Source organism: Protopterus annectens, chromosome 6.part0 (assembly GCF_019279795.1).
Source record: "Protopterus annectens isolate FY-2018-M chromosome 6.part0, PAN1.0, whole genome shotgun sequence".
Taxonomy (NCBI): Eukaryota; Metazoa; Chordata; order Ceratodontiformes; family Protopteridae; genus Protopterus; species Protopterus annectens.
Window position 1 is genome coordinate 59,201,980 of NC_056737.1, and position 27,643 is coordinate 59,229,622.

The window sequence follows — 27,643 nt, forward strand, 5'->3', positions numbered from 1 at the left end:
CCTGGTTAACAACAGGAAAAAATGATACTCATCGTTAAGAGCAAAGCTGTAAGTCATCCTAAAAACTATAGACCAATAACCTTCTTTTCAATGATATTCAGACTATATACTGGAACTTATGGAGAGAGTGAACAGTCATTTAGAAAAAGATCAATGGCATTAGAATAAAGATAACAAAAGAAAGTCATAGGAAAAAAAGGATAATTTCCTGATAAATAAAGCTTTAATAAAGAATTGTAAAAAAGGGGAGACATCTAAGTATGGCATGGCTAGATTACAAAAAGCATTTGACAGCATCTCAAATTCATGGATAAAGGAGAGGTTACAGATGTATAAAAAACATCCTGCATTGATCAGTTTCATTGCAGTGACCATGAAACAGAGGCAAACAACTCCATGGTTAAGCCATTACAAAGGGCAAATTATTATCCCAGATATAAAAATTCAAAGGGGGATATTCCAGGGTGATTTTTTGACACGGTTGCTGTTTTGACTTGCCTTTAACCCATTAAGCTGTTTACTTAAAAGATTAGGTTGTAATTACAATTTGGCTCTTAGAAAACAATGGGCCAGATTCATAAGCAACTACATTAAATGCAGTTATTGTGTACACAGCATGGTGTGCTGTGCACACAAGAGCGGCATTGGGTATTCCTCAAAATGAGGGTAAATGGCAGAATATGCTAATGACAGCATAAGTAGCATAAATACATACTAATAATATGGCAGAACTGTTCAAAAACCTATAAAGCAATTGTGTACACTCAATGTAGCCATATGCCCTGAAATCCAGAACTCTTTGGAGTACAGCCAAAATTACACTTAAAAAAAAATGTTACCATTTACTGCTGCTGTTGTTGCCACACCTCAGCCAAGAAAAAGGCTGTTTAGACCCCCTTTGACTTACATTGGACTGCATGACACGGAAATTGTATAGTGATGCTGGATGGGCAGTGAAACACTAAAAGAAATGTGCAACCTCTGCTGCCCTCACCTGAGGCCCCAGGGGAAATCATAGAAAACTCATCCCAATGGAAACAACAGTATATGTCACTTTACTTATACTAGCTACAGGTACTTCCCAGAGACCCACAGGTGATATATTAGGGGTGTAACAGCTTCAGTTTCCAAAATATTGCATCAGTTTCTGAATTCAATGCTCCAACATACAAGGAAGCATATCTGTTTCCCATACACCCCAGAGAAGAGAGCAAGAACCATGCATGAATTTTATGCAATAGCACACTTCCCAAACGTTTTGGAGGCCATAGGTGTATTAACATGAAAGGATACCACTCAATAAACTGTCAGGTTGTCTGTAATGCCCAAGGGATCCTTGACAATGTCTGTACATGTAACCCAGGTAGTTTTCATGACTCACACATATGGTAGACCTGTGAGATATACACAATGTTTGCTAAGGGTGACTTTCTATAAGGGCATCTAGTGGGGATATGGTTTATGCACTGAAACTTTGGCTTATGACACCCATGAAAAACCCACACAACTACACCAAGCAAGGAAACAACAATGTCCACAGTCAAACAAGGAATATCATATAACATGTATTCAGCTTGCTCAAATCAAGTTTCTAGTTTCTAGACACATCAGGACATGCCCTGCATTACTACCCAACAACCTCTACCAAAATGCATACCCCTCAAGTGTACCTCATTATGAGGAACGTACCTCATTTGGGGTCTTAAAAAGTTCACGTTCCTTGAAGTTCCTCAAAGTTCCACATTGAAAGACTCTGTTACACATTCAGTGTTATGAAATTGTTTTAAGTGAAATCCATTGTAAATAGAAATGAATCATATTAATTAATTAAAAGATCTTTTTTTATAAGTAAAACCAGCATATTTTTACCATCCTATGACCTTCCTAGTTGAAGTTGTTAGTAAGCCATTAGTATGTGTTCCACATTTTGCCCATTTGTTCCACATTATGAGGGCTAGTGTTCCTCATTTTAGAGATGGAAGGATGAGTAAGGGCTATGCCAAAATGCTCACAATCTGTTCTGTGCTGCACAATATAATTCTCAGGAAACAGATTCAGCAAGGACAACTTGGGGGGCAGGATCACAGTTCCTAGCACCACAGGCAGGTGCATCAGCTCCAGCAGGTACATATGAGGAATCTGAGGGAAAACCACCAGCTGCAGATGCTGCTGGCAGAAGTAGACGTGAAGAATATGCCATAACTGTAGCTGAAACTCAAAGGATAGCACACACGCACACACACACACACACACACACACACACACACACACACACACACACACACACACACACACACACACTCTGCATACCTAATGAAAGAATGAGAGCCTTAGCACATACAAATATTAAAACTGATGCCTGCAAAACTGTACAACCTTTACTCAACCATGTAATGACTGGTTTCTTTTAGCATCAGGCACAGGCACCCAACTCCCCACCCATCTACTCCCCAAGGAGATAAATTGTATCTGCAGTATTAACAAGGTAAGTCTGGAACCTGTATAGAAAAAGCAATACATTTTTTTAGCTGATTCCTGTAATATGTAAATTCTCATATGTCCCTAAGTTGATACATGTCCCTGATGTACAGGCATATCAGTAGTACATTATGAGTGATATTTGCAATATACAGCTATGGATTTTGCCCCATACTGTGCATCAGGCATTTCAGTTGACCATTGTATATAAATCAGTGAGCAGGGCAATATTAGCATAATTTGCTCAAATAAAACAGTAAGCAATAATAACACATCTAACTTTTCATTACTAGACACAATTATAGAAGGAATCATTCACAACTGATTATGAACTGTGTGATGCCCATGCACTGGCCCAGCAATCAAGGAGCCTCAATCCTCACCACTAACATCAGTGAGAGGCATCCATATAGGGAAAGGATAATGAATACACATACAGTAAAGTACAATTTCCCCTAAGAGCACACAGAGATTGCAGTCAGTCTGGAGCTGGTTTGTCCCTTTCTCTCCAGGTCCCCAATAAGACTCCCCCCTGACACAGCTATATGGTCCAGATCTCAGCCTAGTGGGCAAGCCAAAACCTCCAGCACCCTCTCTGCAACCAGTGCTTCATATCCCTGCCCAAGTAGCTAACATACACACACAGACACACACACACACACACACACACACACACACACACACACACACACACACACACACACAAACTATGAGATAAGAGTCTATACAACCACATAGACACTCCTGGAGAAGGCTGGCACAGGTTCTCCAGCTACGCCCCTTTTACCCAGACTATACAGTAGAAATCACTGACACTACCCAGCTAATATTTATCAGCTACTCAAAGGCCTTTATGAAAGCAAGCATGCCCAATTATACTGTGCATTATTATCCAAATGGAAACAAACTAGTCTAATCTTCCTATTTCCTAGCTATATCTAAGAGAAAACCCAGTTCTAAAATCCTACTTACATACAGAGCAAGACAGTGCTGGTGATGTTGGATGTTCTCAAGACAAATGTTCAAATGCTCTCATTCTTTCTGTCCTGAAAGTGATAACACAGTACCACTGATTCATTTCAAATTACATCATTTCTTTCTGGTTCCCAGGCTAACAGACACTCAGAGGTTAATAGCCCTTTTGATCTTGCAGCTGGTCAGAAACCAGAGCAATACAATAAATTATACATGCAAATTCTAGCCATTAACTCTGGCCTCAAAACAATAGGCAGAATGCCTTTATCTAGACATCTTGGCTCTGAGTTTTGACATCAAAGAATTGACTTATCAGCTTTGTTACAGCAGAGTGCACTGTTGTTACATTTTTGCAGTTCTACATTTAACACCATTTTTTCCCATTTAAGAGAACAAGCCTATGGCTTATATTAATATTTACAAATGACAGAATTATCTACAAAATTCTATCTGGCTAGGCTGGCAGCTTTCACCTATCTTCACAGTCTGTAATTAAAAACATTTATTCTGCAATACATTCACATTAAAGGAAAGTTCAGAGTAAGCAAACATTAGCTATCCACTCTGTGAATAAGACATATATGCAACCTGAAGTTACAAAGAAATGTGCAAAGGGCAGAGCACTGTCAGTTATCATCAGTTACACATGGTGGGAATGGGGTGGGTGGATAGAAGGGCAAGCCTGAAAGAAGTGACTGTGTAAAAGTAAAACAATTTTTTTTTCTTATGTATCCAATTTGCAGGCAAGTAGCAAGATTAGTGTGTGTGTGTGTGTGTGTGTGTGTGTGTGTGTGTGTGTGTGTGTGTGTGTGTGTGTGTGTGTGTGTGTGTGTGTGTGTGTGTGTGTGTGTGTGTGTGTGTGTGTGTGTGTGTGTGTGTGTGTGTGTGTGTGTGTGTGTGTGTGTGTGTGTGTGTGTGTGTGTGTGTGTGTGTGTGGCATGGGCATGTATGTGCTGAAGTGTGCATGTCTACATGAACACAATCAAACACTGTCCTAGCACTACTTCCTGGCATCTCAGACAAGTGTGAGATGTGCATGGTATAGTAGTCAGCTCAGCGTCATCACCTCAGACTATGAGAACTACCTGTACTAAGAGTTACACTGCTAGTTCCATGGCCCTGGCTTGAATTTGTAGTGCTACCTGAATGTGAGTGATATCTGCTGGACAAGCTCTCATCATGACATCCTAGACCAGTGATAGTGAACCTATGACACGTGTGTCAAAGTAACACACCACAACATTTTGGGGTGACAGGTCAGCATTCCCCAACACCTGAGTTACCAAAGAAACTGAACAAACAAAAATATATGAAATGTCTGACCATGCACCACCCAGAGCTTAAAATAGATTCTCACCATCTGTATCAGCACATCATCTGTCATTACAGCAGCCGCACAGTTCATTTGACTTCCAACTGCTACACTGGAAGCTGATTTTCAAGGCACAAGCACAGAGGATATTTGCAACCACAGTCTCCGAGATCAACATTTGTGTGAAATTAGCTTTTGCGTTTGTTGTTCATGTGAATAAGAAGTGTGTTGAATTATTTTGTGCCAGTTCTACATCACTGATGTAGCGGTAAGGAAGTAGTTATTAACCTCAAAGAAATTGCGAACGCAATATAACCAGGAACCCAAATACAATACAGTGTGGACACGCCAACACCAGAAAATGGTTGTAAAAACTTTTATTAAAATAAAATATTGAATGTGTGTTTTTATTTTTTATTCCAATAAAAGTTTTTATACCCATTTTCTGGTGTCAGCATGTCTGCACTGTATTGCATCTGGGTTCAAGGAGGTAGTTATAATCGATAAGCAATTGGTTAATCTTGTAAAATTTGGCAACAAATCATTATTAAGAGAAGTTGAATTGAAACCAATAGATAATTTACAATTTACATTCTGATGTGGTCAGGTTGCAAATTTATAACGCACTTTGCATAAAAAAAGCAATGCCCTCCATCAATGAGCAAACTGAGTTATATGGCAATATACCTGTGGAGGAAAAATGTTCTTTTAACATTTGTCCTCCACAGGTTAAAGTTAAACCAAAAACAACAGACCTTGGCCCGTATAATTTATGGTCAAGAACTTAATGAAATTAAAATAAACTGTACCATTTATGGAATGTAAATGTGATACCATAAGCATAAGCATTGTAGTGTTTATTATTCCTCTGAAGATGTCATGAATGATGAAATATCAGGAGAAATGTGTTTTGAAATTGTGAGAACTGTTGGAAAATTTTAGAAGTTGTAAGTTTTTATTCCTTTAATGTTCCAGCCCTGTTATGGAGGAACCTCAAATTAAAAAATCCTAATTGAGTGATAAAAGAAGTGGACAAAGCTTTGAAGATGCATGGACTGAGAAGTACAGCACTGACAGAAATGACACATAATTATACCTACTTTGTCATGAAACAGTAGTAAGCAGAACATGGAATGTAAAAAGACATTTTGAAACAAATCATCACTGGCTTTTGGAAAAAAAGTGAAGATGAAAGGAAGGAATATGTTTCTCAGCAGCTACACCACAATGAGTGTCAATCAAATAACTTCCTTAACTTCTTAAGAAGCCCTACAAATATAACATCAGTAAGTTTTAGCACTGTTCACTCCACAGCTCAGCATGGAGAGGCCCTCAGTAAAGGAGAATTTACTAAAAAATTCTTCTAAAATATGTACTTTTTGTTTCAAGATATGCAAAATAATTTCTGATTTACCACTTAGCAGAAATAGCATTGAAGACATGAAGACAGAGTGATGACAATGGTCTTCAATGTACAACATAAATTAAAAGGATACTTACGTGATTGTAAATATTTTTCAGTTTGTCTTGACGAAACTATTGATGTCACCTCATCGGCTGAGTTGTCCATCATTGCTAGATTTTCCAGTTGTCAGTCAATGAGAGACGAGCTGATAAAGCTAGAAACAGTAACAATAAGTACATTAGGGAAAAAATATGCAACATTGTTCTAAAAATTTTCCATGACCCAAACACTGATATGTCTAAAGTTGTGTCTTTGACAACAGATGAGGCACCCAATATGGTGATAAAAAGCTTGAACTTGTGAAACTGTTTATATAAGGTATTGGACATCCATTTGTGCCATTTCATTGCATTATCTACCAGGAGGTGTTGTGTACCAAGGCACAATTCACAGAACTACATGATGTAATGACAGTTGTAACTGTCTTTGACCCCTTCACAAGCAAGAATTTTCTGCACTATTGCAGGAAGTTGAATCAACTTACAGAGGACTGCTGATGCACAACAATGTAATGTGGTTGAGCCAAGGAAAAGTCCTTGAAAGATTTGTGGAGTACTATGAAGAAATTAAGTTATATGTTGAGAATAAAAATTTGGAACAGTTTCCTCAGCTCAGTGACTTTACACAGGTCAGATCTTTCGGTTTATAAGAATGAACTGAACTTAAAGTTACAAGGTTTTGGCAAAAAATATGACGCTTATGTTGATACATAAAAGTAAAGTGAAACTTGGGGACTAAAACTTATAAGTACTTGAATATTTTTTGACAACATCAGGCTTGATGTGCAAAATGAAATGGAGCTTATGCATAACCAGTAAATACGTTTTAAACTCAATAATTGATCAGTTTGGTGGAAGATTTAATCAATGACACAATTAAAATAAAAATAATTCAGATGTAGTATGTAGTCTGCCTACTATGGAATTGAATGGCTTTCAATGGCTAGAAATTGAAGGATTAGAGCTGTAGTTAGCCGAGTTCCAGGTTAGCATCTGGACTCGAGTATTTGTTGACCTGAGGCCAAAACTTGAATTTCAGAAACTTTTAGCACCCGTAAAAATCTAGCAATGGCTTTACTCACAATTTTTTCCTCTACATACCTTTTCAAGATCTAATTCTATTACAAACACTGCTCAATCCAGTGTTTCATTTATCTTGTCCAAGGAGTCACCCACATGGTTCAGACAGTGCCACAAGTCCGAATTCACAATGTTTAGTTCTTGCACTAACTCTTCTGAGGCCCTTGTAAAACTTGCATGTGCCTCCATAACAGCCCTAAACAAATGCCATGTGACACCTACTGACATACCAACATCATGAGGATGATAGACAGCATCCCCCTTCAAACACCTTTACAAACTTGCCTGTGTGGTACTTCACCATCATGATGTCTATAGGGAGAATCAACAAGTTCTGCAGCTAAGTAACCACACTACCCTTATCAAATGTGTCATTCTCAACCTGTACTGTTTCTGAGGTCTAGGTATATGTAGGCTTACTGAGTGTGTCTGAAATAGGAGCAAGAGATGCTGTACATTAATAAGAATACAGAAAGTGAGCTTACCATGTACAGGTGCAATAAGAGAACCAGGCATGGCTAGATATAAAAAAGGAGGTAAAACATGGATGATAATCATTACAAAGCAAATAACAGAAGAAACAGAAAACAGTTGCCTTTAGAGCTTCAGAATAGGACACATCTCATACAAATCTTTACTGTCTACTGGACTTCTTGTCCCTTCTCCCTTCTTTTCCCTCAATGTCTCTTTGACCCACCCATGTCTCTGGCTGTATATATATATATATATATATATATATATATATATATATATATATATATATATATATATATATATGTGTGTGTGTGTGTGTGTGTGTGTGTGTGTCACAATTATTTCATTATATTAAATACTTGGAAGTTCTGCAGTAGATACACTTAAGTTATCTTGGCTGCCAGCCCCAATATCATGGATTCTATGTGATCCCTGTGTAGAGCTGTCTGGATCTCTGACAGTAGACAGTAACTCCACTGTTTCAGTCAGTAGTGAATCTGAAGCAGAACCACCTCCCTTAGCCATTCATTCAAGGGAAATTACAGCTGCCCAACGTTTGGCCACCATGGTCATATCAGTGGCCCTATGACTTGTTTTGGAATATGTATGCCCATGGCCTCTGACTGCATTTAATTCATTGACCACCTGCTTCCAGATACAGTCAGTAGAGGACTTGTCACCCCTGACTCTAAGAGAAATAACGTATGGCAGTATAGTGCCTGAATGATCACCTCATTCTCAGTGTCAGTTTATGGCAGTTTATGGAGTGAATGCATCTTGAGTGCCATCACCCTGTATAATAGGAAACCACACAGGAAGGAAACATATGTAAGTCAAACAAAATGTATTGCTAACCCAAAAAGAAATATCTATGAATGTATTTGTCCATCATGCACAAAATACTTGAAAAAGGAACACTCCATATGAGTACATACAACTTAATACAGATCCACACACACACACACACACACACACACACACACACACACACACACACACACACACACACACACACGCACACACACACACCAAAAAAAGAAAGAAATTGATGAAAATTTGATAAGAGGACAAACATTTCTGTAACTCTGTAGTACATTGCAGCATTAAAACAAATAATGTACACCTGTCAAGGAGGGCAGCCAGGTATACAGCACAGATTGAGCACATTTTTTTACTAATAATGCATAGAAAATTACTTTGACAATAAGCAATGCAACAGTCTTCTGCATGAAGTGGTGCAGACTGAAATTCCCATTAAATGTCAACAGCATTTAGAAAATTCTTCAGGGTCAAAAATAATGCTGAATGTGTGAATCTGTATTAAATTGTACTGTAACATTCATTCCATTAATTAAGGTTGAAATACATCAATTTATACAAAACAGCAACCTACCTTTATTGCAAGCCAATTGCAAAACTTGCAACAAATTTTCAAAGCAAGTGGCAGTATTGAGCTCCATGGATCCAATCTCCCCTAATATGATACAAGTTCCTTACCTACACAATTACCTTTATATAGCACAGATTGAGTCCTCTCAGCACTGTGAGTATGCAAATGAGGTGTGAACTCAGCATTCATGAATTCCACAATCTTCACGAAGTGCAGGATAGATAAACGTGGTGTAAGGAGTTACACAATTGCATGCACATGCACCATCACTGCATGGATGGACATTGAGAAGTCTTGCCTGCTAAAGGCTTGCATATTTGAATGATTAGCCTGACTGCAGTAACAATCAGGTTTTTGCAGTCACTCCTCTTTGCTGTACACTTACCAGGGGTATGTCAGAGAGAAGGGACTTACAAGAAAGTCTGAGTACATTAACTTAGAAGAGCAACATTCCTAAAATGTATATGAATAGTTTATGGCCACAGTTTGTGCCTCTGAAAACATTGTGCCTGCCATTCTCAGGACATACATAACTCAGTAAAATATATATCAACTGCAAGGCAAATCACATACCATTCTTGTTAGCGAAGCATATTAAAGAGAATGATGTTGATAAAACAAAGAGATGAAAACAGCTTCAGTGTTGCATTTTTTATTTTATATTGTATGAGGAAAGATTAGCTCTCTCCATTGCCAGTATTGCAGGCATTCACACATCTAATTGCAAATTACACAGGACAAAGTTCATAACTTGGCTCTATTGTACCTGTAATGTCAATTGATACCATGCCACATCTTGACTACATGTAACCTCATTTTTTCCCTTTACACTGTAGGTATGCATCTGTAGCACATACTGATAATAATCTCAAGTGTGTGTGTTGGGAATGTTGTCATGTCCTGGAGTTTAAATCATAAGAGGGTGCTGTTTGTGTGAACAAAATGATGTTTAAGGAGCATATGTTCATGTTGTAAGATAAAATTGAGGACATATTAGAACAGCACATTTTCACTACTAATTTCTTAATGTTTCCTCAATTTAAGAAATTTTACTTATTTTCTCTTCATTGTTTGTGGGCCATTTGGCATTGCACACTTTTGAATAGCAGCAGTCCATAGTAATAAACTACAGTTTACTTCCTAAGGAAAAAAAGAGAAACAAATTAATTTGGGCAGAAGTGCAAATTAGCACCTGGCACCAGTGTATGGATGTCAGCACTCTGAATAATACTAAGTGAAGAAAATGTACCTGTCAGATAAATTTCTCTATGGCACAAAGTGCACATGAAGCACATTTAGAGAAATAACACAGGTGATGCTGAGTTTGAATCCAGTTTACAGACATTTTTATGACTGGATTCAGGATAATTATTGCCACCCAATATATGTATATGAAACGAACAGGATAAAGTCTGTGAAACACTGTGGCAAACACAGCTTCCTGTCATTGTCTGTGTGTCCCCTTTCTGAGCAATTGCTACTACATGAAATCCTGGTTATAAGTAACCTAAATGTTATTTGTGATACACAAGCAGATGTATGACAACTGTGTCATGCTAATGCTATAATAGCTTTGTTCCTTGCTACATATATCCATTAAATGTGTTAATTTACAATGCAAGGTACTCTTTCAAAATGTATAATGCTTTTTGCATTTGGGTACCAGTCAGCAGCCCACAAACAAGGTTTGTTCCTAAAGAAAAAGTGAACAATTTAATTTGGGCAGCCTTCTGAAGCACAAATTAGCCTGGTGCTGATGTACATCTATCTGCACTCTGGATAGTATTCAGTAAAGAAAATGCACCTGTTAGATGATGCAGGTTTTGAATCCATTTAAGTAGTAAATTTAAAGAGAGGGGGTTTCAATACATATGAACACTCACTTTGGCATATCATTGTGTTGTTTGAAACTCAGCTACTTTCATTATTGCTAACAACATGTAAACTGTTGTCTGTCTCCTTTCCTATTATTTGGCATTACCCACAATCCTCATATCATGTGCCAAAAATTAAAGCTCTGATGTGGCAAGGAGATGTGAAAAGGATGAATATGTCACTGCAATGCACTTCTTGCTGCGGTCATTGCTAAGTCTACCATTTGACTGATGTAATTTTCTTTTAAGGTTTTCCTTTTTTTTTTGCAATGCAGTTTGTAACTGCACTCCAATCAGCAGCATGCAAATGCATTTCACTTTCTAAGGAAAATAAGTGAAATTGTTTAATTCCATATGCCTTGTGTAGTGCAAACAAGTCTGTTGCTGGTACACAACTGATAAAACTCTGGAGAGTAGTCAGGGAATAAATACCACCTGTTATATAACTATCTCTAAAGCACAGAGTGCATGTGTAGTAAGCTTAAAGAAAAAAAAAAACATCTGATGCAGGGTGTAAATCCAGTTAGCAGATAGTTTTACAGAGGGAGTCAGAATGCCATTTTTCACAACATTTTGGTTAGGAATGTTACAGTAACTGCACATGAATTTGACAACTATGTTTATTGTAAGAAATTGATTATTACTACTTGCTATAGAAGAATAACATAATGTGTGTAAATTATGTTAAACATGACAATGATGATATTTAATGTACAATGCTCATGCATAGGCATGATGCGCAAGATATTTTTGTTATAACTCTTATGAGTCATCACATATCATAAGTATGTGTTTATGAAAATATGTCTCATGAAGTATGTATGCAACCTATCCCACCATGTATTACTCAGGCTGTACAACTGAATGCATCTGAAATGCATTTATAAACACAAATACTGCCTTTTACATAAAAATGTAGTCCCATGAATAAGTAAAGTCACATACAGGCATCTCTGAAGGATATATCCAGTCATTGTTATATTAGTATACATATAAGTACCATAATAAAAATATACTATCCTGTAGCACTGACAATTAATAAGCAAAGTTTAACATTTTATCCTTTTTTATGTTTTTGTATAAAGTCATGGGTTATATGGGCTAAATGTCAAGCCATTATTTTGTGACATTTTATATTCCTATCATATGTTTAACTGGAAATGTCCATATTTATCTCCAGCTACAATATTTCATTAACATATTATTTGAATAGTGTAGAAATAAAGCATTTGCAAAAACATCCATCCCCAACAGGGAGGCTTACTAAGCCACCCTTAACCTGCTCATATCTAAAATACCCCCTTGGCTCTCCCATAAAAAAAGAGGCTACTAGCCTAGTGGGACTAAACCAGTCAACAAAGGATAAAATAAATAAATAAAAATATATTCTTGTTTCTGTTCTCCTACCCCTTCTTTACCCCTTCTTCCCTGTAGTAAGTACTTTACTGAACAGATCATGGCAGATTAATAATGAGAACAAAAACGAAGAGTAACGCAAGCTCCATGGATCCAATCTCTCCTACTATAATACAAGTTCCTTACTTACACAATTACTTTTATATAGTGCAGATTCAGCACTGTGAGTATGCAAATGAGGTGTGAACTCATCGTCACTCATTAATTCCACACTCTGCACTAAGTGCAGGATAGATAAACGTGGTGTAAGGAGTTACACAATTGCATGCACATGCACCATCACTGCATGGATGGACATTGAGAAGTCTTGCCTGCTAAAGGCTTGCATATTTGAATGATTAGCCTGACTGCAGTAACAATCAGGTTTTTGCAGTCACTCCTCTTTGCTGTACACTTACCAGGGGTATGTCAGAGAGAAGGGGCTTACAAGAAAGTCTGAGTACATTAACTTAGGAGAGCAACATTCCTAAAATGTATATGAATAGTTTATGGCCACAGTTTGTGCCTCTGAAAACATTGTGCCTGCCATTCTCAGGACATACATAACTCAGTAAAATATATATCAACTGCAAGGCAAATCACATACTATTCTTGTTAGCGAAGCATATTAAAGAGAATGATGTTGATAAAACAAAGAGATGAAAAGAGCTTCAGTGTTGCATTTTTTATTTTATATTGTAAGAGGAAAGATTAGCTCTCTCCATTGCCAGTATTGCAGGCATTCACACATCTAATTGCAAATTACACAGGACAAAGTTCATAACTTGGCTCTATTGTACCTATAATGTCAGTTGATACCATGCCACATCTTGACTACATGTAACCTATTTTTTTCCCTTTACAGTGTAGGTATGCATCTGTAGCACATACTGATAATAATCTCAAGTGTGTGTGTTGGGAATGTTGTCATGTCCTGGAGTTTAAATCATAAGAGGGTGCTGTTTGTGTGACCCAAATGATGTTTAAGGAGCATATGTTCATGTTGTAAGATAAATTTAAGGACATATTAGAACAGCACATTTTCACTACTAATTTCTTAATGTTTCCTCAATTTAAGAAATTTTACTTCTGTTCTCTTCATTGTTTGTGGGCCATTTGGCATTGCACACTTTTGAATAGCAGCAGTCCATAGTAATAAACTACAGTTTACTTCCTAAGGAAAAAAAGAGAAACAAATTAATTTGGGCAGACGTGCAAATTAGCGCCTGGCGCCAGTGTATGGATGTCAGCACTCTGAATAATACTAAGTGAAGAAAATGTACCTGTCAGATAAATTTCTCTATGGCACAAGGTGCACATGAAGCACATTTAGAGAAATAACACAGGTGATGCTGAGTTTGAATCCAGTTTACAGAAATGTTTATGACTGGAGTCAGGATAATTATTGCCACCCAATATATGTATATGAAACGAACAGGATAAAGTCTGTGAAAAACTGTGGCAAACACAGCTTCCTGTCATTGTCTGTGTGTCCCCTTTCTGAGCAATTGCTACTATAAGAAATCCTGGTTATAAGTAACCTAAATGTTATTTGTGATACACAAGCAGATGTATGACAAATGTGTCATGCTAATGCTATAATAGCTTTGTTCCTTGCTACATATATCCATTAAATGTGTTAATTTACAATGCAAGGTACTCTTTCAAAATGTATAATGTTTTTTGCATTTGGGTACTAGTCAGCAGCCCACAAACAAGGTTTGTTCCTAAAGAAAAAGTGAACAATTTAATTTGGGCAGCCTTCTGAAACACAAATTAGCCTGGTGCTGATGTACATCTATCTGCACTCTGGATAGTATTCAGTAAAGAAAATGCACCTGTTAGATGATGCAGGTTTTGAATCCATTTAAGTAGTAATTTTAAAGAGAGGGGGTTTCAATACATGTGAACACTCACTTTGGCATATCATTGTGTTGTTTGAAACTCAGCTACTTTCATTATTGCTAACAACATGTAAACTGTTGTCTGTCTCCTTTCCTATTATTTGGCATTACCTACAATCCTCATATCATGTGCCAAAAATTAAAGCTCTGATTTGGCAAGATGTGAAAAGGATGAATGTGTCACTGCAATGCACTTCTTGCTGTGGTCATTGCTAAGTCTACTATTTGACTGATGTAATTTTCTTTTAAGGTTTTCCTTTTTTTTTGCAATGCAGTTTGTAACTGCACTCCAATCAGCAGCATGCAAATGCATTTCACTTTCTAAGGAAAACAAGTGAATTTTTTTAATTCCAGATGCCTTGTGTAGTGCAAACAAACCTGTTGCTGGTACACAACTGACAAAACTCTGGAGAGTAGTCAGGGAATAAATACCACCTGTTATATAACTATCTCTAAAGCACAGAGTGCATGTGTAGTAAGCTTAAAGAAAAAAAAAGACATCTGATGCAGTAGTTTTACAGAGGGAGTCAGAATGCCATCTGTCACAACATTTTGGTTAGGAATGTTACAGTAACTGCACATAAATTTCACAACTATGTTTATTGTAAGAAATGGATTATTACTACTTGCTACAGAAGAATAACATAATGTGTGTAAATTATGTTAAACATGACAATGATGATATTTAATGTACAATGCTCATGCATAGGCATGATGCGCAAAATATTTTTGTTATAATTCTTATGAGTCATCACATATCATAAGTATGTGTTTATGAAAATATGTCTCATGAAGTATGTATGCAACCTATCCCATCATGTATTACTCAGGCTGTACAACTGAATGCATCTGAAATGCATTTATAAACACAAATACTGCCTTTTACATAAAAATGTAGTCCCATGAATAAGTAAAGTCACATACAGGCATCTCTGAAGGATATATCCAGTCATTGTTATATTAGTATACATATAAGTACCATAATAAAAAATATACTATCCTGTAGCACTGACAATTAATAAGCAAAGTTTAACATTTTATCCTTTTTTATGTTTTTGTATAAAGTCATGGGTTATATGGGCTAAATGTCAAGCCATTATTTTGTGACATTTTATATTCCTATCATATGTTTAACTGCAAATGTCCATATTTATCTCCAGCTACAATATTTCATTAACATATTATTTGAATAGTGTAGAAATAAAGCATTTGCGAAAACATCCATCCCCAACAGGGAGGCTTATTAAGCCACCCTTAACCTGCGCATATCTAAATACCTCCTTGGCTCTCCCATAAAAAAAGAGGCTACTAGCCTAGTGGGACTAACCAGTCAACAAAGGATAAAATAAATAAATAAAAATATATTCTTGTTTCTGTTCTCCTACCCCTTCTTTACCCCTTCTTCCCTGTAGTAAGTACTTTACTGAACAGATCATGACAGATTAATAATGAGAACAAAAACGAAGAGTAACGCAACCATAAACATTTTCCTACATGTCATAAATAATATCGTTGCTATTTCTCATTGCATCTGTCTCGCTCTTTACATCTTCTTCTTCAGTAACATTTTACTGTCCCTTCAATTTTGTGATTTAAAGTGCATGAAGTAGGAGTTCCTTTGTGCTGTGATGAGATAATGCTTAGATCTATAGACTGTTTTTGCATACTTTCAAGGGTTCTAATCCAGGTATTAGCAAAGTGTTACTGATTGTTTTTAGTACACTATTTTATGTGTAGCTTTTGTCTATATATTGTGTCAAGTCACCATTATCCTGGTACTGTCAGAAGCTACTTTGTGCCTGCCTCCCTGTCCTCCTGTCTATGTCACTTTTCTCTCATGTGTCACCAGTTTTTCTCCTCTGCACCAACACCTATAACTTAGGATACATGAAAGAACACAGCTTATGCCAAAATCTTGTGATTTTTGGCCTTCAAGCACATTACTTTGGTGCCTTTCATCCTACTGTGTTTAGCTATGTATAGTCAAGATAATCATCTATTTAACAAGCTGAATAGTTGAATGGACAACATACAGTTGTCATGAAGGTAATAAAGAGTAATACATAAAATCTCCTTTTCTGCAATTTGTTGTCATACTTGAACTATATGAAGTAGGAGATCCTATGTGGTGTGGTCAGATATTCAGGTGTGGAATACTGTCAAGGTTTGAATCCAGATACATGCCAAAGTATTTTAAATGTTTGGTATGACTCCTGTGTGTGCAACCATTGGCTACACATTTCCTTAACAAAAGATTATTCTGCTGCTGTATTAATGTGTTTGCTCCCTATTGTGAACACAGTCTTACACAGATCTTGCCTGAGTAATTATGATGATAAAGTGGTGAGAAATACAACACAACTATGCGCAGAAATAATTATCCATAAATTAATGTATTAGTATGTCTGTACATGTCTGTACATGTATTCCTGTCACCAGCTGTCCATGCCTTCACACCCATTTTGTGTCATAAAATAAACCTCCTTGAGTCAAACTAGTTTCCACAAGCCATGTTTCCATCAGCAAATAACAGGCTTGGTCCCTCATGTGTTTCAGAATATACCTGTATCTTACATATAAACAGTGAAGAACTGCAACTGTCATAACACATGTGTAAATGATGACACCCAAAACATGATTATAAGACATATCTTTTTCTGTATTCCATCAGACTGAGACATGCTTGCATGTGTATACTGCGTATTTGCTTGAGGATCACCATATAGCACCATAGTCTACTGCTAACTCCCATTCTAAGTTTAAGGATATGATTACACATGTGCTAATAGTTTTCCATAAGCAGTGCAAGTGAGCTTGCCAGTGCTGCACTTCAGGAAGAGAGTTAAATTTATTTGCAACAAATACATATTTGAGTAGGTCATGCACCTATTGTATATCTTTATTGAATTTTGAAAGCAAGGTACCTGGTTTCAGAGTGATGTTGGCTTAGTTAAGTCAGTCTTTTAATATATGCCTGTACTCCAATGGATGCACTTATAACTGTTACAATGGTGTGTAACCTTTTCACACATAATCCTTTGGTGTTATTAAGAAGTGCACTGTCATATTTAGGAAGTGCCTGTTTGTAATGTCAATACACATTGTCCAAGCATAAGACAAGATAACTGAGAGTGACACAATAAATGTTTACTGTTTTCATGCAATCATCCTGTGATGAACTTGGATGAATGCTTGCTTGACAATCTACTGTTTTACGTTGTGATTGTTATTAACATCCCATACTGTGAAGCAGGTACATGTCAGTCACAGTAATGCAATGTACATGAATAACAGTATATAAATATTAACAGAGAAGTATGTCATTACACAGTAAAAGCACAGTGCTGTCTCACTGGCCTGTCCAGACACATGCATTTGTCCCAAAAGCTGTGATGCCCAGTAGCTGATGCTCCAAATAGTGAAGTTTTACTAGTTACAAATGTGCATTTTCACATAGTTAAAGTCAGACTTCTCCTACAGTGCTTGCAATTCATACTGTGTTCATTAAAGTATGTGACTAGATATGCATGAGGGTCAATTTTCACAGTAGTGGTGAACACGTGTGTGTGTCTGTGCCTGTGTGTATTTCTATTGACAGGTAAGTAATGCTTCAACATCAAATTTGCTGTGTCCACTTCCATATAGGAGAATAATTTAACTTTGGACATAGATCCCTATGCACTTTATCCCACTTTTAACACTGACATCCTCTCTGCAACTCACTCATGAGTTCACGATGTCACAAGTGAGCCTTCTCCCCTTAAGAATCAGACTTCTTCTGTGGCACTTGAGCTTAATAATGTGTTCTCTAGATTCTGTAACTAGATAGGTAGGAGGTTCAATTCTTTCTGTGGTGAATGTGTGTGTGTGTGTGTGTGTGTGTGTGTGTGTGTGTGTGTGTGTGTGTGTGTGTGTGTGTGTGTGTGTGTGTGTGATGTGAGAGTCTGCTGACCAGTAACACCTCAACATCGAGTGTGCTCTGTCCACTTCCACTCAGTAGAATTTAACTTTGGACACAACTTTGTTCATTATTCCAGTTTTAGCACAGACATCCTCATTGCAAAACATTGATGAGGTCATCAGGTCAAAAATGCACTCTCTCCCCTTACAAGTCTGACTTCTCCTGTGTTGCTTGCAACTAATACTGTGTTCTCTAGATTGCATAACTAGATAGGCAGGAATATCAGACCTCACAGTAGTGAAGTTGTATGTATGGCTTCAATGTCAGGTATGTATAGCTTCCTGAACAGATGTGCTGTATCAACTTCCAGTGGGGGGAAGATTTTAACACGGAGAGAATGGCCCCTTCCCTTATCCCAGTTTTGCCACAATCATCTTCTCTGCATCACACTGAAGAGGTCATCTTGGTCAAAAATTCACTCTCTACCCTTACAAGTCAGACTTCTTCTGTGGTGTTTGTGGCTAATTCTGTTTTCTATAGATTGTGTAATTAGATATGTAGGGGTTCAAATATAACATTGGTTAAATAATGTGACTATGTGTACTGTCATGTGCAACTGTGTCTGTGACAACACGCCTTATGTAAACTTCCACTTAGGAGATGTATTTTCACTGGCAGAGGGCTGACCTATAAATTTGCACTACCCCCAGACAATACTCAGTTTTGGAAACACAATGGTTATATCACGCTATCAAAAATGAACTACATCACAGTTATCTTGTTGCATTGACTGCTGATACTGTGCTTTCCAGACTGCATAAGTACAGAAAGAAGAGGGTTGAATCCAGCAATGGGTGACTACTGCCAATGTCTGTTTGTCTGTCATGCTGTGTAGAGAAGGCTTCTAATGCATGTAACTATGTAGTGTTAGTGTGCACTTCAAAGAACTTCATACCTTTTTTGTAGGATATGAACATATTAAATTGCAAAACAACATCTAGGGTAGTACATGTGATTCAAGCAGTATTCTGTAGTTTGTGATCTTAGGTAGTCTGTTCAAATCCAGCCATTACTCCTTAGACTTATTTGTGTCAGTATTAGTGTAAATGTATATATAGGTAACAATGTTGTCACACAGATGATTCCTATTATGATAATTTATGTTCATTTTTCACACAGAAGTGCTTTTGTGGATAAAGATGATGCCATGGGATGACAGTTGGCTTTCACATGAGAACTATGAAGGCTTGTCCTGTGACATGAGGACATCAGTGCTCTGTATGCTGTCACTTTAGTAAGGCATATGTTTGAATCTATAATAATCCACAGTTTATGCATGACTTCCATTCACCCCATCACACTGAAACCAAAAGGTTCAAAGGTCACACAGACAAACTATTCAGTAAAAACTGCAAGAAAAAAACAGCCAAGCTAGAGTTTTCACTGTTTGGAACCTTAAACTTCCTGTAATGGAAGCTCATGAGATATATGCAAGTGACCCCATAAGGTACCTTTTTATCCTTCGGTTTGGATGCTAGTTGTGATATTTTGCAGGCATTTTAATATTTATGGGCATCAGCTGGGTTTAAAGATCCTATGTTTCTGAAGTATAGCCAAATTATTCACTTATGCTGTGCTGATGAGGTCAATAAAAAGGCCAAAACATGCATGTCTACACTTAGTGTAGCTTGGCTTTATGTTACCATAAAGACTTAAAAGTAAAAAAAAAAAAGTCATGGATATTCAGAAGCCATGTAGCTGAACACTTGGTGTTACAGCATGTACAATTACAGTTGTAGAAACCTCCTCCATCCCATTTTTGCATTATACATTTTTTGCAACATAGTCATATGATGTGATGACTTCATATAGGTGGAGTTTTAGAGCTTTGTCAAAACTTCCATTAAAGCGCATGCGATTCATACACGTCATTAGTCAGTGGACATACATAGTTTTCTGTTCAGTTCTAGCAAATGGCAGCGTTATATGAATGCACTGACATTACAGAAACCTTAGGGTCTACTTTAGAAAGACGAAAATGCAAACTCTTAAACTTCACATGAGCGAATAATCAGAAACTCGAAAGTGGTATTTTGGGATTGCAACCTTATACAAGCATGCAATTAACTGCATAGAAATAGCAGTAGCAAACCAAAATAAACTTAGGACAAACTGCAAAAACAAGCCCTCTTGGTGGACCTCCAGTATAAATAGGTTGTACTACAAAAGAAAGAATGTCTTGTCCAAAACTAGGAAGGGCTAATTGTCATCTGTATCCAGCATTTTATCTACATTAATATCACATTTGCTCCCCTTTCTTACTGCATGAAGTTATTATTATCAGTTCTTTCTTTGGAGAAAGGCATATAAAATCATTTTGTACTTTCCTGACAGTGAAACAGTTTTCCCAATGTCATAGTGTGACTGCTCCTGTGGCGCAAGCATTGAGTAATGACATGTATAGCATATCTATATGAGTGTGTTTCAATTCTGAGACAATATTGTGGTGCAAAATAACAAGAACAGCTTCCTTGGCTGAGCAACATTGATGTTGCACTGCTCACAATTGTGTGAACATTAACATAGTTACCTTCTTGTCATCATTTTGACAATATTATATTGCACACATTGTCCTCAAATGTCCTTTATTACTTCACACATGTGTGACAAGATCCTTGCTATATCATGTAGCAGATGCAGTCAATACACAGCTCTGTAGAGTTTGTAGCATGATAGGCAGGGATTTGAAGCAGATAACTGTGTCAGATAGGAGTGGCTTTGGCAAAGTAAGTATTTATGGCACAGTCATGAAGTAAGTAATTATGGCACAGTCACAAAGTAAGCATTTGTGGCACAGTCACAAAGAAAGTATTTATGGCACAGTTAGAGGACAACAGTTTTAAGGTATCAACTTCCAAGGCAGAAGATCTATACACATTACATTAGTGACGTGCTGTAAGCCCATCAAGTGTGTTCGTCATGACACTCACAGTACGTCTATGCCTGTAACATCAAAGATTGATAAACATCTTTCTGATAAATTTTGATAAATCTTTCTTTAAATTATATTGTATTTTGTGGTTCATACACACTTTTATATACAGGTTTGATATACAATTATATTAATATATTATATATTTATGATTATTTATGGATATTTATATACTTTATGTATACATTTGCTATTTAATACTATTTTAACTTGTTTCAATATTACATTTTAATTATATATCGTATATATACATAAAATTTTTATACAAAAAATTTTTATACAAGTATTTATATACACTTGTGGTTGATAATTCTGTGTGGTTCTAGTGTTTGATTAGTTGATTTTTTGATTTTTGATACATATATATATTTTTGGTTATATATTTGCATACATATTTATATGCACAGCGTGCATTATATTTTCTTCGTTAATACTTTGGTCTTGTAGGAATGTACTATATTTATACTGTTTAACTCAGTCACTTACTACCTTTAGGACAGATTGTAACACAAAAAGATTTTTTAAGACAATTGATTTCATTTACGGGAATTGTTTTATTGAAGGTAATTAATTGTGATTAGCATTGTATAAATACGTGATGTCAGTGGTTGTTAATGGATTCTGAAGAGGTCTCCGGTGAGGAGACGAAAGCGCTAAATCCGAAGTTATTTTATATAATAAAGCTTTGAACCATTTGATGTTGTGGTCATTTGGAATTACTCTTTGTATTACAACATGGAACTATTGGTGGTACCCACTTGATAAGGAGGATTGCCTTTATTGATCCGGGAAGCTGAGTAGTAGTTGGTTATACCATTTGTTCACATTTTTTTTTGGATCTTTCTGATAAATGTCCTGGTAGGTGTTCAAGTCTAGCAAGATGCAAATGATAAGAATGCACTGTATTACATGTTTTTCTCCAGACATTTATGTACTACTCCAATTGCTTTTTTTACACTGTACAGCTTTATAGGACATGAAGACTTCTACAACATGTCTGGTATGGCATTATGCAAGATCATCATAAAATGTGATTGGGCCTGTGGTAGGACATTTTCTTGTGTGTATCTGTTGTTTACATGCTGTTATGGCAGTGTCTGCTATAACTTCTTTTGAGCATGCCTAGTATAATCGTGTAGTAGATGCGCTCCATTTATGAATGTAAACCTTAAACTACTGCAGTGTCGTCAGATCTGTGTTGTTATTTGTCACTTGTGTATTTTGGTTGATATTATATTACTGTTTAAGACGTAAATGAATATAAAACACATGCTTGTCTAATACATGTGTCAAGATAATATATCCCCTGTCTATGGCTGTCAAATGACAACAAATGATAATATGTGTCCCTTTTTGATATGCACGACACAACAGCTTTACAGCTCATTTCTGATTGTTATTACATGATGAAGTGGTGAATATCGCACTACTGTTAGTTATCACAAAGCATTCGCTGTTGTATTCAGTAACTACAGTCTATGCAAATAGCCCCTAATGTATTCACTGCCCTTGCTGTCATCTGAACATGGCATGTTATCAATATTAATATCACATTTACCCCTCTTTCTTACAATGTTTATTGTTAGCATGCCTGTTTTTAGTTACGGACATTGGTGAAAAAATTGGGAGCAGGATTAATTATTATTACATCAGTATGGATGTCTTTCTGTTTAAAATGTTTCTTTGTGACCTAATTACATTTGATTTGTATTAATGTATACATTCTCCCCATTTAACATTCCCCACATCTTACTTCTTTTAATCAACTTGTCCTTACTTTGTATAAGATGTCTGCCTGTGCTTACATAGTAGGTTTGCCTACAAGCGAGCAGTTTTGTTTACAGTGTGCACTTGTGCATCTTTGCACAGTTGCATGACCAACAACACTGCTGCTGGCCATGAAATAGTGCTTTGAAATGTGTAAGCACAATAAGCAGCATGCATATTTATTGAGCGCTGCAGCTCATCACGCTAACATGCTGTAATCATATAGGCATTGCGCAAAGCCCAAATGATTGTTAATGAATCCTAGGGAACCTTCTTTAAAGACTTCTAATCTACTTTTTGTGGATGACTTATAACTTTATAGTTCATCAGACAAGGAGTTGAAAGTGGTTAAAACTTTCTGAGATGATATAAGAATGTGATTTGATTTGATGAATGTACAAAAGCAAAGTTTAAAGCAGGAAAGTTGAAGTATCAAGAAAATATTAATCTGGGTCAAGAATGTGATATAAAGGAACTTGTGCAGAAGGGAGTATATAAATATTTGGGAACTGATGAAGGATCAGCAATAAAACATGAACATATGTGAACTAAACTCATTAATAAATACTTAAGAAAACTAAAACTAATGTTGAAAACAGCCTTGATATCTAAGAATAAAGTCCAAGCCATAAACCAATTTGCTCTTCCTTTTCAGACTTACAGTTTTGGGGTGACTGACTGGCCCCAAAAGGTACTGGATCAGCTGGACAGGAAAACAACAAAAATGCTTCAAGCTAATCAAATGATTTATAAAAAGCAGTATATACCAAGGTTATATATATTTATCACTCTGAAGGAGGTATGGGCCTCCTTGACATTTATTACATATATAGACACCAGTTGGCATAATGGTTAAAGTCCTCGCTTCCCTAGCACAAAGTACAAGGATCATTCCTGACTTCTGGCCAATTCCTATTTGGAGTTTGCATGTTCTCCCTGTATCTCTTTAAGGTTCCTCCCACCTCCAAAAAACATGCTAAGTGTTCCCATCTCAAACTCTCCAAAGACTGGAGCTGAGGGCAGCAGCACATACCGAATATGATGCCCTTTAGGGGGGAAGAGTTGTATAGACTGGCTGATTTGGGCATCTACTGTGATGTGCAGTACCCTCGTGAGCAGAGAACACAGATCACAGATTGTGCACTGTGGCAGGGTTAACCACTCAGTGGTGTAAAATATGGTTCTAGGTGATTTGGTCATGTTGACTAATGTCACCAATGGGTATTTGCCAGTGATAAGTGGGATGAGGAGCCAGTCTACTCTGACCTATGCCAGAGACCCATGCTAATAGTGGGAGGGATGTATTGCCCCTGTTTGCGAGTGTGTGCCATAAAGCCCAGAGCTCTGCCTGATCATTGTCCAATTACCCATCTTGGGTTACCTAAGATAGCTCTTTTGAATGAAAGCTGGACATAAAACCAATCAAACTGGCAAACATGAATAAGAGCTGCACTCAATATAGGTTCACTGATAAGATGCAGCTTGGAAGTGGATGATATCCTATGTATCCCAGAGTCTACTACTGAGGAGGAAGACAGGCTAGAAATGATTTGAGAATTGTGCTGAGGGAGAAGCTTCACAAGACAGTGAGGGATGTCATCAAAATAAGTGACAGACTCATAGCAATCATACTATGTGTAAGGACAGGACAGTATTCATAATCCTATGTCTCACAGCAGGGTTGTGATAGTGAGGAAAAGAGTATTTTCAGATAGTAGTTTCAGAACCTACTACATAAAGCAGGACAACGGTTTATAATGGGTGATTTGAATGCACATATTAGGACCAACTGAACAAGATATCAGGACTGCCTGGGCCCTCATTAGTGGGGCAACAGGAATAAAGAAGGAGAGGCCATTCTAGACATCTGTCTGGCAAATGGCTTGATAGTAGCCAACTCATGGTTCAGAAAGAGAGACGGTCACAAGATCGCATATAAGAGTGGCCAATATGCTACTCGGGTAGACTTCCTTCTAGTAAGGGAAGGCCACTGTTTTAGAATCAGTGATTGCAAAGTCATCCCCAGTGAAGCAGTTGGCCCACAGCATAGCTGCAAGCAGTGGTCAGAGAAGGATTTAAGTTCAACATAGACTGAAAGAAAGCACACCAGTTTAAGATAAGGAATTGCTCAGGGTTCTAGCACCTCAAGATGAAGAGGAAATAGGTGGAGTTGAAGTAGAATGGCAGCACATCAAAACAGCATGCGTAAGGGCTACAGAACAGATATGCAGTCAAGCCAAGTATGGAAATAATGTACATAAGGAAAGCTGGTGGTGGAATGTAGAATTCCTGGAAGTCATAAAAAAAAAAAAAAAAAAGAAGTGCAGGAAAAAGTGAGAGATAGAAAAGACAGACCATGCTAGGAAGGAAAACTGGTTGACTAACAAAGAGGCTAAGAGAAGAGTTGCAATAGCAAAGAACAAGGTGTCAGAGCCACTCTACCAACTTCTGGAAAGTGACTCAGCAGATGGCACAAAGAAAATGTATCAGGTGGCAAGGCAAAGACAGAAAGATAAAGAACTTAGACGCCCTTCATAAGGGGTGCCAACAACAACCTGCTCACCAGTCCACAGGACATCAAAGGCAGATACAAGGCGCACTTCCAGCATCTTTTGAATGAAGAAAAACCCTCAGAAGCATGATGATGATGTATAGATCTGCAGTCAAGGGCCTGCAGACATGTCTGCTGACCACTTTAGATCCAAACAGAGTGAAAGTTTTGAAACACAAGGAGAGGAAATGTAAGATGATCCCTCTGCTCAGTTTAGCAGAAGCATTCCAATGTCAAGTGAGAATGGAATTCAAATCAGAAAAAGGCAAAAATAATATAGCAACTGAATGTGCCAAAAAAAAAAAAAGAAAGAAAATATAAGGAGAAGGATTGGTTGACAATGAAAGCAATGTAGAAAAGCCATAAATATTACTGTGACGATAGGAGGTACTGCCAGCCATGCCTGAGAAAAGTAGGACACTGCTAGCTGGAATTTTGTAAATAATTCTATGCCATTAGTATATCACACTGATCTGTACAGATGCTTGTGCTGAAAATGAATTTGTGAGCTTTGCGTGTGATAATTGTGTTAAAATGTATTAACAGTACACCCTGCTGAAATGAAGAGAAATGTGCATGTATTATGGTAACTGAATTAAATGTATATGTTTTAATACAGAACAATTGCACAGCAATGGTTAACCAGCTGGCTTATTTTAAGAAAAATAAGGGAAATGTAAATGAGTTGTTAAATCACTGAATTGTACCCCACTGTGCTGAGTAAGCATGGAGATGGCTTTTGCTAAGAATGGGGGAAGTATTGTAAATGTTTCTGGCTCCTAGGTATTGCCATAAAAGCTCTAAATGTGTATTGTAGCAGTCTGTTCAAGTCCTGTCTCAAACTTCAAAAGGAGAAATTGTGGGAACTTAGAGTCAGGTGACCAGATGAGGTCATTGTTCAAGTCATCTTGGATATTATATTTTACAGGGGATAATCTCAGACTATAGAGTATTCTGTTTGGGAGCCAGACTAGAAAGACTTCTCAAGTATTTCATCTTGCCTTGCCCAAGTAAGTTACTAGGGAACAATAACATTCTTTTAGATTCAGTCAGGAATAGTTTAGTTTAGATATTGTTTTTTCTTTATTTGTCATTCAATGTTCTTTTCAATATCTGAACTCTGTGGTTTACTGTGAATATATATTCAATAATTTCATGTTCTTTTATTATTTATTATGACATATATTTAAAACTTTTATCATGGCTGGTTCTTCTAGAGAGTATCTAACCTTTGAGAGTACTTATATTTATTTGGTGACACTGTGGGTCACTCCAGAAGGCCTAGTTGTCTTGGTGAACTACTACCATTTGTATTAGTATTAATATTACATGGTATAATTGGACACCCTTTATTAAGGGCCTTAGATTAGCTGATTGTGAAATGTCTGGTGGCAATGATAACTACCTTATATTCTGAGCAGAAAGGGGCACAGCAGGTACACCTGTGCCGGCCTTTCCCAGGTGCATCTGCATGAATAATCAAATCTCTCAGGTGTGTGTGTCAGCTACTTGGGGCAGGAACAAGAAGCACTGGGTTTACAGAGAAGGTGCTAGAGGACTTGGCTTTGACACTTGGCTGAGGACCTAATCATACAGCTGTACCAGTAGGGAGTCTTATTGGGGAGCTAGAGGAAGACAGATAAAGAGACATCCAGACCACAGGCTGAGTGTGTTCTATCTGTGCTTTTAAGGGAAACTGTACTTTTCCCTGTGTGCTTTTAAGGGAAATTGTACTTGATGTAGAAAAGTCTGCATCTGGAAATACTGAGTGTATCCATTTGTATTCCAAGTGCATGGGCCTCTCCAGTGCCAATGGTGAGGATTCTGGCTCCTTGATCACTAGCCCAGCGTGGGGACAATACATATGGGTGCCCATCATGCATTGGCAGTAGTGGTGGGCATCACAATTATAGCAAGTGCAGAAATCTCCTAGAACAATCTCATGTCAATCAGGATTTGATACAGGAATGGTTAAAGAGAAGAGAGGAAAGTTGAAACCAAAAGATGAAAGGTTAAGTAATGGCATCCCAGAATAGTAAACTACATACACAATGTTTATAACATCTATTGAACATGTGAGAGAAAC